Source organism: Ambystoma mexicanum, chromosome 2q, assembly GCF_040938575.1.
Source record: "Ambystoma mexicanum isolate Mex_15411 chromosome 2q, UKY_AmexF1_1, whole genome shotgun sequence".
In the NCBI taxonomy this organism is placed as follows: Eukaryota; Metazoa; Chordata; class Amphibia; order Caudata; family Ambystomatidae; genus Ambystoma; species Ambystoma mexicanum.
Window position 1 is genome coordinate 399,849,682 of NC_090924.1, and position 17,676 is coordinate 399,867,357.

The following is a 17,676-nucleotide window of genomic DNA, read 5'->3' on the forward strand; positions in this document are numbered from 1 at the left end:
TTCTCCTATCCCCCCTCTGCTCCTTAGGAGGCAGACTTTCAGGGGCAAGAGATTTTGTTTCCGGTTCCTGGGTTTCCAGGGGCTGTTTACAAGTGAGGAAGGAAGCTTCCTCCAAGGCTTTACACCCCCCTTCCCTTTGTGCCTCCTCCCTGGGAACCGGTGAGTTATCGGGGTGCTGCCCCCGTCATTGTTCTGGAGCACCAGGTCCAGAGTTGGGTGCGTTCTGCGCCGGCACGCCCATCTGAGGGTTCTGCTGAGCCCTCAGTATGTGACCCAGATCCCGCGCCATGTTTTGAACCTGGCGCTCTAACTGGGAAACCCGCTCAGGCTGATACGGGGCCCTGTTTTCTCCCCTGGGCTGATCCCGGGAAGGGTAGCTGTCCCTCCTCTGGTAATACCCCGGGTTGGGAAGATTTGGGTACCCCTCCACCCTTGGCCTCCCCTCTCCCGGATTCAGTGGTCTGGGCTCAGGGAATTGGGGAAAGAAGGATGGATGGTTTTGGGGCTGAAAGTTGGGTGGATACCTGGGGAAAAAGTTCTGCCCAGGGTTTGGTAAATTTCTGCCCTCCTGTGGGAAGTTTGGAGGGAAGTTCCCTGGGTTAGGTGCTTGGCTGGATCCCCCCCCTTGGGCTGGAGGAGTCCACACATAACCCAGGATGGGTCTGTTACCTTTGTAGCGAGGACTTACATAGTCAGGAGAGCGAGGGACCCCATTTGTGGGGCTGCCTCCCTGGCTCCCTGTCTGCGACTGGCCCGAGGACCTTCTGGGCCTAGCATTATTAGGTGCAGGTAGGTTTTTAGGCCCCCCCATCTCCAAATCCAAAACGGGGGTGACCTTTACCTCTGCCACCTTGGCAGCAGCAGGGGTGCTGTTGGCTTTGGGGTTTTTCTGGGCATTGCTTTTTTTTTCTATGGGCTTCTGCACCTCATAGATGCGGGTAGCCTGTTCAATGACCCAGTCTAAAGATCTTTTCTCGTGAAAATCCCTCACGAGCTGGGTCATGATATATTTGGGCAAGGCATGGAAAAACGTGTTTATAAATTCACGGCTATCCGTGCGCACCCTTCTTGTGGTCTGTGCAAAAGCCTGCTTTAACTCCTGCACAAATTCTTGTGGGGCCTGATCCTCCCCACATTGCAAATTGTAGGCTGCCTTGCGAGCCTCTTGAGGATTTCTGTGAACAGAAAAATGTTTCAGGATGGCCGCCTTATAGGTGGACCATCTTAAATGATTTTGGTCCTCCAGCCCCGCAAAGAAACTGGAGTATTCCGGGGAGAAGGTCCACTTTACATATTGAATGCAGCTTTGGCTGTCCTTCAAATGGAAAGTCTCCATCATTTGTTCAAACAACTCTAAGTGCTCCCAAACAGAATACTTAGCGTTCTTATGGTAAGGCGTGATGACGCTCCTGATCGCCTTAATCTGCTTTAAGGGGTCCTTGAGCAAGGCCCTTTTTGCCTTATTGGCCTTTTTGGTTCGGGTAACCCTTGTCCATTCTTCGTCGGACTCAGAGGCACTGCTCCCAGAGGTTCCCGTCTGTTCTTCCAGGTTTTCCCGGATTCTGCGAGCCTGGGAATGGCTGGCAGAATGTGGGGACCTGGTCTCCTGTGTCCTGCGCAGTTCAGAGGTGTCTTCAGATTCCTCCTTGCTGTCAGGATTTGATGGGTACCCCCTCCACTGACCTAACTGGGCAGAGGTTTTCAGGATGCCCTTAATGGGCCTACTCTCCTGGGGTTCCCCACTGAACTGTATTGTACTTGGGTGCCCATACCCGGATGCCCACCCCTCCATTCCTGAGTGGTTCTGGCCTATGAGCCCCATACTCTTAGCTGGATAGTAATCTGCCATCCCTGTGGCCCTGTGCTCATGTGCGCCAGGGAACATGGGGGTGGCAGAGTCCAGGGACTGAGAGGTATGAGGGCCTCTGGTACTAGGGCTCCTGAGGGTATGCTCCGGAGTTTCCATTTCCCAGCGAACCTCATCTCTATCCGCCCCTGCTCCCTGTTGCAATGCAAGAGCCTGCATTTGTGCCTTCAGTTCCTCTGTTAAGGCCTTACTCGACTCTATCAGTTTCTCCTGCATCGCTACCTGTTGCTGGAGCCTATCATTGTGTTGACAGAGGGCCTCATTCTCCCTCTGTGCTTCCTGGTTGGTCCTGGAGAACTGGGCCAGTCTTTGCTGCAGGAGGTTTACCTCCTGGGCAATGTCCCTATTGGCCTGCTCCTTTCTTGCTAGAGCATCTTCCACCCTTCTGGTGTGCTCTAACAAGTTCTGGTGTTCTTTTTGGAGATCACCCAGCCCCTGGAGGGCCAGGTGATTTTCTTCCATTTTTCTTTTTAAATGGCAGACTTCCTGGCCTAAGGCGTCTCTTTCCTGACTAAGAGCCTGCATTTGTGCCGCCAGGTCGTCCCTTTGCCTTTGGAAGGCACCAGCTTTCTGGCGCTCCTGATCAAACTCTGCCTGGGTATCCAGGTCTTTCAGAATTAGTTTGTTGCTCTCTACCTTCACTCTATCTAGATGACTTTGCAAGGTGGCTACCTGCTCCGTGCATGCCCTGTTAAAGTCTAATTGTTGCTCCAGCTTTTTCTGGCTCTGCAGTAAGGAGTCCAAACTGTCTTGGTGCTCCTTCTGCAGGGCCAGAAATCTGGTATCCTGTTCTGACTTTTCCTTTTGCAGCACATCCATATCCTCTTTTATTTTAATGATATATTGCCTACTATCATTTTCTGCCTCCTGGCTCCTCTGCAGCCTCTGCTCAGAAGAGTCCAGATCAGATTGGGCCTTCTGTAATGCCATCTGTTGCCTATTTGCCAGATTTTGGCTTTCAGCACATCTATCCTGCATGTCTCCCATATATAGGTACAGGTATGCTGCTATCCTGGCAATCTTATTGTGTTCCTCTTTGGCTTTAGGAGCCAAATATAGTTCACTCAGGGCCACATGTAAGGGACCCTGATCTCTATATATATCTGACCCTGTTTCAGTGACCTGTTGTGTGATGGCCTGCAACCACACATCCTGGCCCTGTTCGGTCCATTCACCTCTCACAAATAGCTTATGCAAGAGGTGCTCTCTGGCTATTTTCATGTCTACTAAGGTCGTCATTCTAGAGATTGGTCTCTGTCCTGACTTACAGAAGTTTGTATTTTATTTTTGCAGAACAGAACTTTTCTTGGAGTGTCCCTTTTGAGGAATGCTTCACAGCGTAATGCAGCGTGGTGATCCAACCGGATGTATGTATCCCGTCAGTTCGCACACTGTGTTAAGCTGCACAAATGGTAAATCTAACCCAACGTCTCGGCTCGAGCCCCCAATTTGTAAGAGGATTCAATTCAACACTACAGCTAAGTCAACGCCTAGTCTAGAATACTGAATGAAAACCCTTATTGATATATCTTTAGGTCCAGTTCATGCGTTCTGGATGACTACCCCTATATAACACCCCTCTCTTGGAATCCCCCTGACCCCACTGAGCCAAGAAGTAGTTCTGTTTTGCAAGTTTAAAAGGTTTATTTGATAAATTAAAATATATATATCACACTTTATAATAAATTAATAATTGAATATCACACTTAATCTGATATGGTAAATATTAACAATGGAGAATCTGGCACTAGCACACTTCTTATAATGACTAATGAGTTGACCTGAAATGGATAAGGTAGCACACTGGTAAATAGGAACAAAAGTATAATGTGGTAGAGGATGCTTTATGTAGCTCAGGTGGATGCAATATTCAATGAATGCAGTACAGAAAATACGCAATATGATTCAACCAGACAATGTAATCACTTTTCTCGGGCTATTCCCTCCCCCCCTCTTTATGCAATGCAAGGAAATGGAAGGAAAACACACAGTCCTCAGAAATGCAATCAACTGTAATTCAGTTCAATCCCAGCAAGCTTACAGAAAACAGATAGGAGTTTTGAAAACACAGGCAATGCTTGGATAGGTGCTGGCAATGAATGAGAAATATGCTAAATTTGCTTTTAATTCCCTTATAGAGGTTCAGGGTGAGTGGTATCTAGTTAATATTAGTCCAGGCTCACACTAGCAATGATGCAGGGATAGTTAACAGGTTAAACGAATTTCTGGCAAATGGAAAGCAAGCAGCAGCAGTTTTTACATGTGAAGAAATTGCAAATCGCGGTAAAATTCGCGGATGCGCCGAGCGCTATTACAAAGGAACCGCAAGGACTATCTCTACCGTTTTGGGGTCCTAGAAAAGCCTGGGATCTCAGCTTCCAAATGAAAGTTATTGCAAGTCTCTAGCCCAAACGGTTGCGGAGATATGAGTAATTTAGTAAAGGTCGTTTTTGGTTTTGTAAATTTTAAACGCACACTTTTTCAAAATGACAAGTGACAAATTTTTGCAGCTAGAATGACAGGTGACAGCTAGGAGGCAGTTCTACTTAGGTTAAATAGATTGAATTAGATGAATTTAAACTAAGAGATGTGTTCTGAGTTTTGCTAAGTACTCACAAGAGATTTTGAACAGGAAAGCGACTTGGTCACGGACTTCAGTCTGGTCAGGTCTTTCCGGGTTCTGCTCACAGCGCCTGGCCTCTGGAACTGCTCACAGGGGTCTGGTCTCTGCTAGGCACCGGTTCTTTGGGTCTCTCTGCTCTGGATAGATTGAAGTCTCTAGTTTGGCTTTCTGGAGTTTGATGGAGGTAAGTATGGATTTTTCCGGCAGAGCTTTCAGCGGCAGATGAAAAATGAATGTCCCTATCTGTCCTGTCTGTCTGCTTTTATGTGTTTAGAATGTGGGTGTGTTCTAGCATCACTGACCCTACCTCTCTCTCAGCTTCTAATTGGTCAAACTTCCATTTCTTACTTGATTGGGGGAATGAAATGAAGTGTCATCATGATGAGGTCTGTTTATGATACAGAGAACCCACCCCTGTCAACTTTACACACAATCTATATCTGACCTAAAAACATATTTGCACAGGTACACATTTGTTTAAAATTACATATACATGGTGTGGCTGAATTTAGCCATGTCTATGTCCAAATCTGCTCATTCTCGGAGCTTGCATTCAAAGAGTGTACATAATTGACTTTTTAACTGCTTTTCCAATTTCCGACATGGACCCAACTTTACATACATGTGTGCAGGGGCTAGGGACATTAACTGATGAAGTTTCAGATTTTTAACATGCACACATTTAGAGTAATATCCACTTTTCCGCTAAAACCCCCCTGAACATACCACCGGTTCCTACCACGTCTTAAACTGTGGGCAGAAAAATCACAAGAATTATGGTATCATTTATAAAATTTTCACATGTCCGCTCTATGAATTATCCCCCTTTTTATAAAACCATATCCTTGCTGCAGGGGTGTGTCTTTTCAGGTCACATGGTACAGAAACCAGTCTTTCCAGTTTCTGCCAAGCCAGCTTGCTTCTCACAGGCAGTGCTCCTCCCAGCTTCTCCAGGAGGAAGCCACTTTTTACGACGTCTGTAATAAAAAACCTTTGCCTGAGTGGAGAGGGCTTTGTTCACTCTCTGGCAGAGCACAGGAAATTCAATTATCAGATAGATGGCATATCCTTAGCCTGGGCAGCAAAAGGAAGGTTGGCCTGGGAACACAGTGGTGACTCAAGTTTCACTGCTGATGGGTAGTTGCTAGGCAAAATCAAGTTCCTTAAGCCAGACCTTCAGCTAACTTTTTGTTGCTTTTAAAATAACTTGTAATTTTACACATGCAGCTAGAATGCTGATTCTAAGCGCAAAACTATGACATTTCAACAGTTACAAAGGCATGTGACACCAAACATAGGTCACGCATTTAATTTAACATTTTCGATTTTGGTGGTTTTAAATCCAGTTGTAGTTAGGCTTAAGCTGCTGACTCCATAGCATTTTTGTTATAAGCATTGTTTTTGGGCTCTTCATTTCCCAGATTTTGTAGGCACACAAAACTCCATTCTGCCAAATGTCTGCTGGTGTTCAGTGAATATTTTGCACATGTTGCAAGGTTTGAAATAGGCATTTTGCTTGCCTTCAGAAAAACACACAGAGTGGTTTTAAAACGCCGGCTTTTGGATAGTGGTGAGTACTGGTACTGCACCCATTTTTGGGATTTAAGAAATGAATTCCCCACAATTCTAGGTTGCATTTGGCAATCAGCATTGCCATTCCCAATGGTTTCAGACTACTGTGCGGGTAGTCCAATGGTGGTTTTAAAGCGCTTTGAAGCTAACCGGCGCTACTGTTTTTCCTTTGGCAACCCATTTCCCTCATGGCAACCCGGCCTTTCATTCTCACACTGGTGGGTGGCAAGTGAGGCAACCATTTTGGTGGGCGCACAAACTGCGCAGCTTTCCTGGATTTCAGCGCACATGTGGGTTTTCCGCCATCTTGAATTTTCTAAGCCCACAGCACCAAATGTTGTAGCAGGGTAGCTTAAACGTGGGTCAGGACACCCAACAGTTGTCAACTTCTGTACAGGTTATTTCAACTCTTTCAGGTTTTCCTTGATCTTTATAAGATCGGAGTGTTTGCCGAGTGTTTGGCAGTGAAGAAGGAGAAGCTCTGTTACCCATACTCTCTGCTGGAGTCTGTTCTTGAGTCTGTTCTTTGTTTCTACAATTGGAACCCATAAGAACCACCCACAGATGCGGAGCGTAGCGGAGTGTTTGCCGAGTGTTTGGCAGTGAAGAAGGAGAAGGAGAAGCTCTGTTACCCATACTCTCTGCTGGAGTCTGTTCTGGAGTCTGTTCTTTGTTTCTACAATTGGAACCCATAAGAACCACCCACAGACGCAGAGCGTAGCGGAGTGTTTGCCGAGTGTTCGCCGATGTGTGAACAAATGGACCTCGAAACATCAGGAGAATTGCATCCAAGAACACGGAGTAAGGTACGTGCATTAGATGACCTGGCTGAAAAACAGCCTCTTATTTCATCATTAGTCACTACATCTATTCCAGCTAATACAAAGACTGCTATAAAAAGCATTGGAAAACAATGTAAAAAACTGCCAACAAACTTATGTTCCAACAAAATCTGTAAGACGATTACAAACGAAATGTTCTCACCCATCTCGCCAAGTGACTGCTCCTCACCGCTGTCGGGTGCTTGTGTGGCGTCTGGCAGGTCGCCGGTGGGTCTTGGGGAGGTGTGTGGTTGCCGCCTTGACTCCAGCACCCTCCGCGACGAGGTGCGCGCAGTCGCTGTGGCTGGTGATCGGCGCGACCAGCGAGATGGGTGGTGCGAGAGAGGTGGGACGAGGGGGGGACGCTGAGTTGATGGCGAGCGCTGGCGAAAGCAGCCTCCATGCGGCGTGCCGCGGGCGAGAGGAATCGAATTATGGAACGGGTGCAGGTGTCGAGCCTCCGTGTTCCACCGCGAACTCTTGGCGGGCGGAGGTGAGCGGCTCGGAGGAGGCGAGCGCCGGGCTCCATGGAGGCGAGGGGCTGCGAGATTCGCTTCCTTATGTGGGCGGAGACTGCCGGGAGTCTGGGCTGGCTCCACGTGCAGCAGGCACAGAGAGCAGAGTTAACCCCCTGTTGCCTGGAGACGCGATAAGCCAAGTCGAAGAGCATGCATCCACAGAAAGGCCAAGTCAGTCAGACCTCTGTGGAAAGCATGACATGGCTCAACAATTGGACCCTGAGATAAATCAGGCCGTTACCCTCTCTCCACCACTCTCAAACGTAACGATCAAAAATAAAGTGCCCATAACACTAAATGAAAATACACACATCGAAGTTAAAAAAAAAAAACACCAGTATAAAAAAGATGAATACTGGCGTAGATGATGGTCAAGAGAAAGGTTTGGAATCCTATGGTTTACAAAACCTGAAGAAACAGACAAAAAAAAAGGTGTTACCCTACATCTGAGATCGGTAAGATGGCATTTCAATGGGAAACCCGCCCTTCTGGAAACGAGCAAAACCTCAAATAGCGGCAAAACCCAATTGATTAAAAATACTCATGAAGGCTCCATCTCAAAAACTGTGCTAAACGAAAAAGACACTCCACTTATAGGAAACGTGACTTCTGAAATAACAGATGATGACTTAATAACAAACACAGCGGAGATCATAGACATACAGAAAGTAAATTCAACCCCAGGGAAATCTAATGCTATGATCACTAACGCAGAGGAAAGTATATATGAAATAAGTCGGAAAGAAAGTACAGCAAAACAAAGTGGAGAGAAAGTACAAAATGAGTCTTGGGCTCCCAAACGCCCCCGAATTCACTCACCTGAGAAAAATTCTCCCAAAAATATACTGAGCGATCTCTCAAATACAGCTAGTAAAGCACCTTTGACTAGCGATATTACAACCAAAGTCACGTCTTAACCAGAAAATCACAGACAAAAGTCTTTTGAAGAGAGAGAGATAAATAAACAACGTGCTTCAGAAATAAAAGCACTACAAGATAAAATTAAAAACTTTTTACCACACACAAAAAAGGCCAAAAGAAACTGTCACCAGAGGAAAACTCTTCATCCTCATCAGAGTACAGCCCAAATGAGAGTAACAGAAAGAAAGGAATAAACCTACAAAGACGCAAAAATGGTACCACTTATGGAACAACAAATGAGATTAGGTGGCTAAAAGAGGCACAGGAAGCAATCATAGCATCTGTATCGATAACTATGGCTCCTTTTTTAAAACTGTATGAAACTCTAAACGAAAATCAACGAGATCAATCGACAATGATTGCCCTAATGAACAGTAAACTGATCTATGTGGAATCAGTCATGGACCATATTAAGGAAAAGCGAAGCCGAGAGAAAGAAATGGATGGAGTGGTCCTAAAAACATTGAATGATTTATTGCAAGATGCTAAAACCGACAAACATTATTTTTTAGAAGGGATTCAAGAAATTATTACAACTTTAGCCCCCCAAACAAAAAGGACCGACTTAAGACTGGGCTCCATGCGACCATGTACATGCGAAGAGCAAAGAGAGGTCCATCGTGCTCCATCTGCGATTGGACCTGAACCAACACAGCCCAATGTACACGGAGACCAAGGAGTACCCGACACTATGCCCCTGAGCGTAAGATTAACCCCGAAACCAACACAAACCGAAAATGAAATGGGCCAAAATACTACATCTGAGATTGCCGAAAAATTGTCGGAAAATGCAGATAAAGTAGCAACAAGTGCTTTTCCAATATTTGATCCTAATGCAAATAAGAAGTCAGAAGTAGTAAAGACAAACAACACACAAAAGAAAGGCCAAAAAAGTACATGTAAAACAAAAAATGTGATCAGCAAAGAAAAGAAGAAGATATGCGGGTCAAGGAGTTTCTTGCGAAACGTAAAAGACAGAGTGGAAGAAGAGCCGCTCAGTACCGTATCCTGCAGTAAACTTGTAGAGACCCACTCCCAGCTGATCTCAGAAAAGATCCAAACGGTCTCTGTGTCTTCAGAAAACGACACTTCACAGGATGGAAGTATACAAGAACTTCTGGATTGCTCGGTATACGACGATGGAAATGTACAAACAAATGAAACACAGGAAAGAGTGATCATGGATTTCAATATATATGAAGCCAAAGAAGTATGCATTGATCCTAGGGTGTCAGATAAAGAAGATTTTTTAACCCTAAGTGAAAAACTAAAAAAATGCACAGCCAAATACTCTGAATCAAAAGAACTGAAGGAATGCTCTTTACAGAAAGAAGCGCAATTTCCCAACCTGAATAACGCACAACAAAACGAAACAAGAAAGGAGATATGGCCTCTGAGTGAAAAACAAGGAAACTCCAGAACTACTGGCCCAAATCATAAATGGATGAAGCAAAAACCAAAACCACCAAAAAACACGGTTGTAATACTCGAAAAAATGGCAATAAATTCGGATGGACTGATACTAAATAGATCAGCAGTCATGAAACTTCTACAATACATTCCACAATTGAAAACAATAAAACCAGAAGAAATATTGACAGTAAGCTTCCCCGATGAAGCGCGTGTCGATCTGGTGGAAATTGTGACGAACTCGGTGATACTTGCCTCCATTATGCTAGAGGCTTATGAGAACTTTAGAGTACTGGGCTTTAAGATCTCAGAACCAGTAGATTGCCAAAACACCAATGAAAAACCAGGAACCAGTGAAAAAAACAAAACTGTGCTTTTCGAGAGAAAATTCTCAGAAGACGAAGGAATACACCATACTAAATCGAAAATTGAAAATAGAAAGCCAAATCAGAGAGAACTATCAGTATGATCAGAGTGATTTAGGTGGAAGTAAAAACACAACAAGATTGACTACAGAACCACCAAACAGAATATCGAAGGGAAATGGAAATGAGGAACAAATTCAAAGGCACGAAAAAGAGCATTTAGACAAAATAAAAATAACCATAAGAAGAAACCAAAAAATGGGTGAACCAACGAACCCACAACAAATAACAAAAGAGGACCCGAAATATTGGAATTGGCTAGCTGGCTCTCTTGCTACTAAACCAAAACTGTAGCCACCCAAAAAAGTCCACACTGACCAATGGAAAATAGGAAGCTGGAACACCAGAGGTTTCCGCCACCTTTTTAATGATTTCAATCCATCCTTAAACGAGCTAGACATAATATGCATACAAGAGTCCTGGCTAAAAATAGCCCCATTTAAGGAAGGATTCACCGTGCTATGCAATCCCGCCAAAGGAAGCTTGCTTGGAAGACCATCTGCAGGTCTTTTAACACTAATCAAAAACGGGTCAGGAATGAAAGTGATTGAATCTATGAACATTAACCCGTACATACAGGCAACAGTCATACAATTTCAGCTGGAAGCTCCAAAAGTCAAGCAAATAATGTTAATATTGAATGTCTACTGGAATCCCTTAAACATCGAAGGTGAATGCTTCATAGACCAAATAATGGAATGTTTGGATGAAAAAATAGAAGCATACAAAGAACTAAATATCATCTGTGGCGACCTCAACGCAGATTGCTTCGAAGAAAATAAAGTAACTCAAAGTGACACAAATCAAAAAAACGATCAAAAACGTAAACGTGGGAAAGTATGGAATGAAGAAATGGAAGCAAGGAGATTGCACAGATTAAATGGTAATACGAAGGGAGATATACCGCCAGCAAAGACCTGGCCAAATGGCAATGTGAGCAATACACTTGATTACATGTTTGTGTGCAAACGATTATTAGCGAAAACTCAAAGTTTCAGGATATCACCTTCAAACTACAGCGATCATGAACCAATTATCGCTGAATTTTCACATTGGGAAACTCTAATAAAGCAAATATGGGATGTAAAAATAGAGCTAGAACATGGCCTAAATCGCTTAAGGTTGAAAAAAAGTGACTTTTATACTGTACTAGAAAATCTAGAAAAGTGGCAATCTAAAGAAAAAATGTCTGTAGAATACGACACATCATTACAGATATTTAGACAAAGCTCTAAACCAAAAAATTACATGTATATGATCCATAGTAGTGATACAAAAGAGACTACTAAGAAAAGATCTACGTGCATTAAAAAATGGAAAGAACAAAGGTACGAAAGAAATGTTTCAAAAAAGAAAACAAAAATACAAAAACTGGCAGAAAGCCCATTAATCACAATTGTTACAACAAGATGCAGAAGTCATGCAGAAAGCAATATCCAACCCAAATAGCAGGACATTATGGGACCTGCTAAATGACAAACAATCATCAGCAGCGCTCACAAATCCAATGTCAGAAAATGTTTGGATAGAGCACTTTGCAAAATTGTTCAATGAGATAGAAACATCGGATATGGAAAATAACACTAAAGAAGAAAAAACATGTCCCTGGGAAATTCAGTTCGATAAGGAGGAGATAAAGTCCCTAATTCTGAGAGCAAGCTCTTCAAGAGCCCCAGGGCCTGATGGCTTATCGAACGCAGTGTTAAAAGAAGACCCAGAAAAATGGGCAATTTTCTGCGAAAGACTTTTTAAGAGAATTGTGAAGCAGGGCCAAATACCAAAATCATGGAAGTCGGCCATCATCGTCCCAATTTTCAAAAAAGGTAACCGGATGGACCCTAAAAACTATCGGCCAATTGCCCTACTAGATTGTGTTGGGAAAATCTTTGCCACTCTCTTGCTAAAACAATTGAAAACGTGGATCAAGGATTCAAATACATATGACAAAAGACAATCGGGCTTTGTTGAAAATGTGGGGTGTAATTTAAATCTCCTGATTCTTGGATTGATGAAAAGAAGAGCCTATACAAACAAACAAAAACTGTATATAGCCAGCATTGATTTACGGCAAGCATTTGATAGCGTGAAAAGAAGCCGTCTTTGGGAAAAACTGGCCTCTAAAGGTTGCCCTACAGATCTCTTGAAAGCCATCAAAGAACTGTACGCCAAAACCTCAATAACAGTTAAATTAGATCAAGGCGGTAATCTATCCAAGGATATAAAAACAACAAAAGGCCTTAAACAAGGATGCCCGTTAGCAGCTACTTTGTTCTGCTTTTACATTGAAGACTTGCAATACTGCCTCGGAAACAGTAGGACTTTTCCACCTAGATTAAACTGCAGACCGGTCAATAATCTGCTTTATGCAGACGACCTGATAATTTTAGATCACACACAAATTGGTCTACAAAGAGCTTTAAATCAGGTTGAAAAATATATAGAAAACAATGATCTAGAAATAAATGCATATAAAACCAAAATATTAATATTCGGTGATAAAAGATGGAAAAAGACTAAAAATGAAGAATGGAAAGTTAACGAAACCTGGATAAAATCATGTGATGAAATGAGATATCTGGGAATACAAGTAAGTGGAATAAAAAATGAAGAGCCCTTGAAAAGGATGCTAAAGGTAAAAACAAAACAGCTAACAGCCCAAGCTAACATCATCAATAAAAGATATGGTAAATTTTCCCTTCGACCAGTGATAACATTCTACAGGCTTAAAGTAATTCCAACGTTGATATACGGAGCAGAAACTTGTATGAATATCCCAGAGAAGTTTTGGACCACTTTAGAAGGTCTGTTTTGGAAAAACATCTTACCGATACCGAAAGCAACTCCAATGACGGTAATTCGACACGAACTGGGCTTAACATCGCTATATATACACATCCGCTACAATAAACTGATGTTGTATAGAAAAACAATGAGTAACCTGATGCCTCCCCAATTTGAAATATTTGGTAAATTCAATAACTACGAAGAAAAAGTAGTAGAAGACTGGAAAAGAGAAAATGAACAAACTCTGACAGAATTTGCCCTCAAAACCCAAACATTAGCAGAAAATCCAACAGCTGTAAAAAGAGCGCTTTGGGCTGAGGACTGGTCGAACACTGAAATGGAAAGAGCTCTGTCAAAAACCCATACACTCCTGAAATCCAATTGTGGGGTGATGACTATATCATACCAGACTATTTGAGAAAGTTTCCAAATCCCAAACAAAGAGATCTGTTATTACGCTTCAGATTGAATACCTTGCAAAATAAAACAACAAAGGCAAGATATACTAAAGAAAAAATATGAACAAAGTGCAGATTGTGCAAAAGAAGTGAAGAATCATTAAATCACTTAGTGTTATTCTGCACAGAACTGAGAGACCTGCGAAATTTGTACCTAACTAGTAATATCACTGACTTATGTGGCCTAGATGCGGAGAAATGGTGGAGTATAATTTATGCTTGCCAATCTCCAAAAATAAATTTTGCAACGGTCAAATTTCTAGAAAACACCCTTAAAAGGCTAGACCATATCGATGAAGGAAACGCATCGTAAATCGTGAATTGAATGGTCAAAAGGACGCGTTGTGTTGTGTTGATGTTAATTTTTTTATTGTGAATCATTAATCCAATTTTATCTTTATTACTTTTCTGAAAGACAAAACTTATTTTAAGTAGCCAACTTGAATGTGAACGGTTTTTTAGATTTAGTTTAGCCTACTCTGGACTTTCTAGTTTTTTTTCTACTTTTGACCGCTGCTTTGTACTTGTTCGATGTTGATTTTGTTATGACAGATCTCTTTGCGAAATGAAATGCTTTACTGATTGTGAAAGGTTTGTAATAAACCAAATACACTTAATAATAATAATAAAAAAATATATAAGATGTTTAGGCTTTCTTTCTTCCGAAGGACCGTTTTAATGATAAGTATGAATATATTGCCCTTAAATGCTCGTATTAAATGGGGGATGGGGGCATTGACAAATATTTGCTTTTGTAACATGTCTGCCCAGGAGGATTTATGTCATTTCCGTAAGAAGTTGGTAAAACCGCGTTTTATCAACAACATTGGGCACTGTGGGGGGAGGCTTTGTGGCTTATTATGAATTGTAATATGGCTGATTTTATTTACGATTTGGGTGATTATGTCAAGTGTGCTATGGTGCTTCATGCTAGAATCATGCACGTTTAGGTGGATTTCTATAGGGACCTCCAAATTGGTTTTAGATTATGGTTGTGTGATGTATTGTATGATGTGGGGTGGGCGGATTGTGTTTTTTTAGAATTGGGGCTAATGGTTGACTGATTTTATTGGTTGTTTTATTGACTCGTTATGATTGTATGTGGTGATTTTTCAAGTTGTTTGTATTGTTTGTTTCTAATGTTAAGAAATCCGATTCAATAAACGCAGTTCAGTTCTTTCTTCCCTCGGGATTGACTTCCCTTGTAGCTCTGTCTTATTCTTTGTCCTAGGCTGATTTGCACTTTGGGTTTCTTTAACATACACTTTCTTATGGGGTATATCATTTCTTGAATGTTAATGTTCTCCTTTTCATGGGGTGATTTGGTTTGTGTCGCTTTGCTCTTATAGGCTTCACTTGCCTTTACTTCATAGAAATCTCTTATTGTATTTCCCCCTGTGATTAACTTCGCTCTTTGGCCTTTTAAGGTATCTGGTATTCTCCCTTCTTCCCAGAGTACTTGTGTCTCAGTTTCAATAGTCTCTCTTTAAGGCTTACTCGCACCGTACTCTGAATGATCTCTTTGAAGCTTACCAAAGCTTCTTTCTCAGATTATTATAGCTCCACGTCATTGACGTTTTATACCATATCTCGTCAAATTTCACTGGGACGAGTTTCTCCTGGTTCCCCAGCGGCCTCCCAGTTCTCCCATCCTCCCCGTTACCTTGGTATCTGCAGGGGAACGTCCCCGGGGGCGGTGTCTGCTCTGGTCTTCATTGTTTGTTCCTGTTCTCTGGCTTCTTGCTTCTGCGGTCTCTCGCTTTCTGTCAGCTCTGCCCGGCAGTCAAGAATTACTGCATGTAACTGTATCTCTTGCTGATTCCTCAGGCAAGTGGTTTCGGCGTTGTTATACGGGCGCACTGCCCACCACGAAGTTGTCGTGGTCACGCCACCACCGGTTGTTGAGATCCTGTCTCCTTGGCTTCTCCGTCCGCTTAGACGCCTGACCTCTAGCGTTTCACTCTTCCACTCAGAGCACTTTAGAAAGTCAAGGGCTTTACGGCTTTCTTCGGCTCCACCACTTTGAAGTTTTTCATTGTTTGGGAGGCTTCCCCTGCGTGTCTACCCCTCTCTCCGCTTCACCACAGCTCGGCATGTCCTCCTCTTCTAGTTTCTGCGTCCTACTTAAATGGAGGTATCTCTTTAAAGAGACTGCTCCTCTCTCGTGTCCATACCAATATGTATTTTTCTTAGTGCAGTCTCTGAGTTTTATATAGTTCTTCATATTGGATGATCCCATATATGCCATCAAGGGGGATGGCTTGGGGAGTTCCTCATAGGAACGGGAGTCCTTGTCCCCAAAGATGGAGTCTCTCCCGGTGAGGTCCTCGAACCTCGGGGAGGGTTTTGCAGAGCGGGCTCACGCCCCAAACCTCACAGGGGGGAGGGGGAGCTCCACCTTGGGAAGAAGGTAAAAATTCCCTGGATTCGTCACCGCACATATAAAATGTAACCAAAGATCCTAAAATAACAAGTCTAGGGTGATACTAAAGTATCCCCATGCACAGATTGTAAGATGCTGTGTGCACTGTAAGAAATAGTATCCAAAAAAGGTAAAGTTAAAACCTGAAGGGAAACATAGTTTTCCAGTACTGATATTCTGAAGGACTAATCAGTTTCCCCATAACAAATAAGCGAAAGGCCAGGGAAGGCTTCACTTTCTCTGTAAAAAGTCAGTACAGGTCAAAAACAAAAGCAAAACGTTTGGGGCCCATAGAATATGAAGTTTCCTAAGAAAGAAATTGTTCCTAACAGCATAGTTCGGGCACGCAGGTATGCTGCATCAGTGGCTGTTGGGTATCTCAGTGTCTGAGACTTCTGTGCCTGTGACTCTCTGCCCTACTGGACTCAGCAGCATCCTGCGGGCCTTGTCCTCTCTTGGCACCACGTATGCAATGTGGTCCTTCCTCCATGATGTGTTGGCTATGAGCAGCTTTGCTCGGGCTGGCTCCCCAAGTGCCCCCATGGCTTGTTCGCTCCACAGTGGGTCCTCCTCTCCAGGTAAGGGTCTTGGTCCATTTATGCTTCTCTGCAATGAGAGATACAACCCCATTGGTCCAGAGTTTATTTCAGCACAGGAAGGTCAGCAACCAAACTAAGCACATTTAAAGGTCTCTGTGCGCTTGTATTGTGATCAGATCCCATGTAACCACCAAAAACTGGGGTCATTGTTATTAAGGGAGATGTTGTTGACTTAGCTACTAGGGATTCTGTGTCCCCTACCGGGGGAGGGAGTACAGTCACCCCCAGTGAGCCCCTGCTTGCTCTGTCTGGCAAAGTGTTTTGCTTCGCGGGCTCACCTTCCCAGTCCCAAAGGGGTGGCTTCCCCTTGAGGAGAAGGGATACATTCTCTAGATTTTAGTTGGCTTGGTATAAACTATGGTTTTAGTTGTGGGTATTCTTTTGTTGCATGGCCATTGGAAAAGAAAATGCTCATGAGTGTTATAAAAAAATAAATATCGCTTATCATAACTCCTGTGGCTGCGAACAAATTCAGACATTACACATGATGTGCTAGATAGGATAATGGCAAACAAAAGAGTGTGCCAGAAACTATGGAAATACTAGAATTAAGTATAAACCGCATTCCGTGCCTCTGCTTGCCATCAACATTACATTGGCCAGAGATCACAGTGTAAGTGACAGTAATTACTCAGAAACATCCAATGGATTATACCAGATAATAGTGGCCACTTTTTCTGGATCTACCACGAAAGCCTGCATACATAAGAGTGCTGTTGTGGAGGGCTGCCAAATAGAGGCCGCCTCCCGCAATGTCACTCTTTGTTTCGCCTATTATCCCAATAAATTTCAGGCGGTAGCCCCTATCCTTTGAAATGCACGGCCCCCGCACTCCGATTCCCCAGTCCCACTCCCCTGCTCCCCCCATTTACCTTCATGGGCCTCATCCGTTAAGATCTTGTGGTGTTCTTTTATGCATCATGCTTTAGCACTGGAGTCTGCAGAACACAATCGCTTATACTCCCTAGAAACCGGCAAATACTCTCAAAAGAAAAGAGTGCAGTAATACACAGAAAAAAAAACAGGAAAACAATTTACAACTAAGAGTCTAACCCCAGCATCCACCAACAAAGTTCCACTGATATATTTGAATCCGTGGCACCAGCAGAGAAGTGGCACAGAAAGGACCTCAAACAATATTACTGCCTCATCTGAAGAGTAACTTTACAGGTAACACATATTTTCATAGATGCAAAATACTAGTTGAAAAGAAGTGTTGAATACAAAAAGATATATGTTCTGGAGTTAAAATATAA